Raw genomic sequence first — 6000 nt, 5'->3', positions numbered from 1 at the left:
TGAAACTTAAAATTCAGGAAAAGGTCCTTGATTTTTAATACAAGAAAATTTAAGTTTTAATAAATTTTGTATTAGACTTAAAAATTTAATGCATTCAAAGTATTAACATAAATAAATTTTTGGTGCAGATATTTTCAAGCGTGCAGGTATCAAGAAAACGATTTTATGGCAAGACTTGCCAAACTTGCCAGGCAAGTACTGTTAATAACCGTCAAAAACTAACTTTTTTATTTTAAAAGTAGGTACATACGATCTTATTTGCACAGGTTATATGTATATTTTTTTAAATCAAAATCATTTTTGACAAAATTTCCGAGACCAAAATTTTTCGAAATTCTCCAACATCCTATTGTCATTTCTCATGTTTATCTCGAGTTTTTTTTACGAATCCTAAAAATCACTCAAGTATTTATATCGCAAAAAAATGAATTTTGACTTTTTCAAAATCTATGGAAAAATTGGCCTTGTCTATTTATTTGTATGAACTTAGGCCATTTTCATCCCTTCTCTAACTTCTAAACCAAACAAGCTAGAAATTTGAAACAAACTTATTAATAGTAAGTAAAACTTATCAAGAGGTTAACCTTGTGGTGCATACAGTGTTCTGTACTTCTCCTAGATTTACACTACTTAGGTATGGCTTCAAAACTGAAATATTAGATTAGGCAAAAATAGTACATCTTGAAACCTTATTTTGGAGTTATGTTTTTATTGACACGTGCTATAAAAAACTCAACTTTTATTAGTACATGGTTGAAAAAAAAGTTGATTTAATTGAAAAGAATGTAATGTGTTTCAAAGCCCTAAACACGAGCAAATGTAATGCTTATTTCTAGAAAAAAGGAAATTGATATGTAGATTGATTGGTCATGGTCTATTTTTATACAGTTTATAGATTAACAGATTAACCTTTTGTAAAATAAAAAAATAACATTAAATTCTAATACTAAACCCAGAACTAATCCATAAATATAATACTTTAATTATTGTTTTTAACATTGATTTGAATATTAAGTGATAGACAAACGAAAAAAACATTGAAGTTGTAATAATTGCAATATCATTCTAACAACCTGCAAAGAAAAAAATAACATTAATGATGTTTAGCTCATTGTGTGTATACGGACATAGTTTTTTTTTTTTGTTTTATGAAATTCTTAGGAAAAATGTTGAACTATTAAAGTTTGATACTGGTTATAATCACAACAGACACTATCATAACGTTTATTGTTCATTAATTGTTTTAATTTTTATCACTTTATATTTCAAAATGACCTTTCCAATTATAATATGTATGAATGTGTATGTGAGTATATGAAGCTCTGGCCCTGTCAGATTTATAGCTTATAACTTGAACTTATTATTACTAAGAAGATCACATTTCGTGTGTAGTAGGTTGTATCTATGGTATCTTTGGTCATATTGAGGTTTTAAAGGAAGCAAGTTTTTGAGGTTAATGTTTTTATTTTTTTTTTTTATAGAAGTCTTGTGTGGGGAAATAGTCCAAATGTAGAGCAAGTGAAAAGGCATTTTACGTTGAGGCTTTAAGTCAAAGACATATGAATGTCTTTTAGTTAGGAAGGTCGAAGGTAGTTTCATTTTCAGTTGCATAAAAAGTCATGGTCTAATAAAGGTTGACTTCTTTTGAAGAAGTGAATTTGTCTGTCGATTTATGCCATCATGCCAATTGGGGGAAAAAAAAAACCAAAACCGGTCTTAAATCGAAATAATACTAACTTTTAGATTTAAGCTAATCAAGGGGCACGGTAGTACCCAGCCAAGTTCTCTAGCAACTTTGGCACTACACCCTTATTTACAGGAAACAACTCAGGCCATTTTCGACCCCCCTCTAACTTCCACACCAAAGATGCTAGAAATTTCAAACTCGCTGGTCAAAATCAAACACCTCACAAAATTTCAGCTTCCTACAATGAGTAGTTTCTGAGATATAGGGCTTCAAAAATCGCAAAAACCGTAACTGACTCACTGACAGATCATCAAAATTATGGAAAACTTCCCGATATTGTAGAAACTTGAAATTTTATACGGTGATAGGTGGTGTATACAAAGGAAAAAATCGAAAATTTGAGATTTTCAGTTCAGGGGGCGTGGCATCCGCCCATTTCCGCTGAATTTTCATCAAATATTATAGAGAACTTCTGATTATCGTAGAATCATGAAATTTAGTAGAATGGTAGAGCTAGTAGTTTATACAAAGGAAAAAATTTAAAGTTTGAGAATTTCAGCCAGGGGGCGCACACTGGGGAAATTTGTATGGGAGTGCGGAAAAAACTCAATAAAAACTGAACCACTGAATCAATTTGTAGTAATAAAGGATCCAGATTTTGTTCTTAGATTACTTACAATTTACCTACATATACTTAAAGCATTTTTTTATTTTGTTTGTATTATTGGAACCACCTTACCGATTTTAATTACATTAAATGCAAACGAATAACTCATTATACTGTTGTCTAGTTCCACGTCCACTCAAAATGAAAAACCCGAATTATAGTTAAAAAATACTCAAAAAACCACTTCTATCACATTTTATACAATTTAAAATATATTGGCATCACACATTTTTCAATAGTTTATTCTGTTAAGAGAGCCATTACTCACTTAAATGACTCTGATTCTTATTAGTAAACGCAGGGCGAAGAATTCGGATGATCTGTATTTTTCAATAATAATGTCAATTTAAATCTATTCTGTGACATTCCATGAGCTTTCTGCTTAGATCTTCCTATGAAATGCTAAAAACTGCCATTATTATAAAACATTTAAGCTAGGTACATACCTATGTATAACGAAAATTCATCTTTCTGAAGCAAAGTCAGAAAATCAAATGTAATTTTATTGAAGTAGATTTATAAAAAAAAAAATCATGTGTGCAATTCACACGTGGTAGAAATGAAACTTTAAAAATCATTTTTCTTATAAAAACAAAATGGAAAAAATCTAACTTTTTTTTGCATCACCTTTAAATCAATTTTTTTAAATGACAACTTATAATAAATTTTATATCATCTGAAATCTTATTATCTTTTATATGACGCTTCTATCATATTTCTACGATGCCTACAAAAAAAAGTAAGAATTCTTTTCATTGTTATTTCAGGATTTTGAATATGAAATTTATTGAAATTTTGTACAATTATAGTTTGTTTTATTATCAATCACACAGTATAAATTTCATTAATTTATCTATAAAAACAAAAAAGTTATAATCAATTGATTTCAAATCACAACGATACTAAAGAAGTTTTCACTTCAAAAAGTGTTGCGAATTAATTTTACTTTCTACATTTGTCTTTTCGGATAAAGGTCTCTAGCTTGCAGCCAAAAAAATAAAAATCTGACAAAAAGGTAGAAAATCTCCTTTTTGTCAGATTTTCAATTTTCTCGAAAACCAGAAGACATAGAAACATATGGTTTTCAGTGTTTGGTAAGGAATCAATTAAGGCAGTTTTCTTCATAATTCAATTTTGTATGCAAATCCCCAATCTTGACAAAAATAGTATTGGATGTTTTTTTGTTTTTTTTTTCAAAATTTTGACATTGAATTCGATTATTTCAAAAACAATAAACTTAAAGAACTTAATTTAAAAGCTCGAATTAAGCGTAATATTCTGGCTTTTAAAAAAGGTATCATTTATAACTTTAAGTGTTACCATTGATTTTTAATATTTTTTTTTGTTATTTTAAGTAATTTTTAAGAAAATCATTTTTGCGACCAAATGAAGTTTTCAATTGCCAATAAAAAACGCAGTGGCACCTGGTGGCACCCAAATTTGGCCTTTATCAAAAGGTAATTTCATAAGGAAAATGTTTTTAATAGTCTCTAACTGTAGGCAAGTGTAGCTAAAATTATATATACAAAAATATGAAAAAATTAAGCCATTTTTTTTCTCTTTTCTTTAAATAATTATATAAAATAATTAACATCTTTAAAATTAATAATTTCTTCGATTAACAATAGACAAATTATGACATCTTTACGAAAAAATAAAAGTGTATGAGTCGGCTCAAGCAAAAAAAAAATTACACAACTTTAATTTCAGGGTATTTTCACTTCGTTTTTTATACTTTCAACAACTTGTCCCTTAACCAAGCTCTAAAAAGTAAACTACAAGTCCGATTTTAGTAATTCTTTCTGATTTTGATTCAGATTTTATTCTAGAATTTAGAAATAGTATTGAAAATGTTCTCCGAGGTACTTAAAATTTTGGACTTTTTTCCGCAAAATCCCCAGTGTGGGGCGTGGCAAACGCCCATTTTCGCTAAATTTTTAATAAAATATTATAGAGCACTTCTGATTATCGTAGAATCTTTAAATTTGGTAGAATGGTAGAGCTGGTAGTTTATAAAAAGGAAAAAATTTAAAGTTTGAGAATATTAGCCAGGGGGCGTGGCAACCGCCCATTTTCATTTTTTCAAATATAGAGATTTTCAATTCTACAGCCATACCTTGCAAAAAGTAGTGAAATCACAACAAAAACATTACTGTGAAAAAAGAGCCAAGTTCTCCTATGTTGAAATTATGCTGGCACAAAAAGTACTGAGATGTAAAGTGTTCCAAGTTCTAAAGTTTGGGTTCAAATTCGTATCAATAAAATTTTGATTGTTTACTTGGCAATTTTTGGAATAACTTTAAAATCTGTAATTTAAAGAAAAATTGTCAAGAGAACAATCAAAATTTTATTAATACGAATTTGAACCCAAACTTTAGAACTTGGAACACTTTACATCTCAGTACTTTTTGTGCCAGCATAATTTCAACATAGGAGATCTTGGCTCTTTTTTTACAGTAATGTTTTTGTTGTGATTTAAATAACTTCAAAATTCCTTCATGTTAGAATGATTGTGTTAATATTTGATACATTTTTTTGGTTAAGAACTTATTTAAGCTTTATGATGACTTGAAACAAAATTTAATGTTGAGCACATGTTGTATATCACCTTCTTCAATACTTGTTAAAGTGTATATTGAGTTTTTTTTTAATGAACTTGTCATTCTCATTAACATCAATTATAAACCTAATGAACCATTAAAGCTCTGTAAAACAAACAAAAAATACAGAAAACATTGAAAAAATTTTATATTTTTAAACTGCTCAAGTGTTGTTTACTTTTATATTTGTGCCAGCTTCAAGTATTAAGTAGGTATATTGACCAAGTTACTGAACTCAAAATAGTAGAATATCGTTGAGTAACAACTGCTATTACTATCTCCTTACAATTATGAAGCTAAAAAATCCAGACTCATCATTTTTTTTTATTTATTTCATGCAAACAACACTCTTGGCTGAAACACTTTTAATTTTACTTTTTTTTTCTGTTTTTATATTGACATTGGCATTGACATTGACCATTAACTGGAATTACCTATAACGTTCATTTATGAAAAAATAATCATAACAAAGTTCATCCTAGATGAGATAAAGTCACGCTAGTTACAAAGTCAAGTCAAACCCAGGAAGAAAAATACTTTTCGAAGATCGTGTGTGATTTTTTTCTCAAAGGGTTTGATGACGATATTCTTTTTATGTGATTTCCGTTGTTTTGAGAATATTATTTTTTTTTTTTTGTTTACCAACATATTTCGGGGAAGCTGTGTGACAAATTATTTACAAAACGTGACATTCCACAATCTATCTTTAAGCATCTTGATTGTAATAAAAAAAATAGTTATAAAATTATTACTTGTGTCATTGGACGATACATAGTATAGTATCTTCAACATACACTGCATGGAATGTAGGTACATGTGAAAGATTATGTTGTTATTGATAGACAAGAATTATTATATTTAAGTGTTTGTATTGTTAAAATAACTAATATTTGGTCATCGTTTTTTTTCAAGAATATTTTTGCAGCGAGCAACGTGTAACATTTTAAACCGAAAGTTCTTAGTATTTCATGTTTATAAAAGCATACAATTTTTGGACACCTTTTCAGATCCATGCTCAGCACCAAAACAAAAAAATAATAAAGTTA

Source organism: Episyrphus balteatus, chromosome 2 (genome assembly GCF_945859705.1).
Source record: "Episyrphus balteatus chromosome 2, idEpiBalt1.1, whole genome shotgun sequence".
NCBI classification, from domain to species: Eukaryota; Metazoa; Arthropoda; class Insecta; order Diptera; family Syrphidae; genus Episyrphus; species Episyrphus balteatus.
This window is presented reverse-complemented; position numbering follows the sequence as displayed.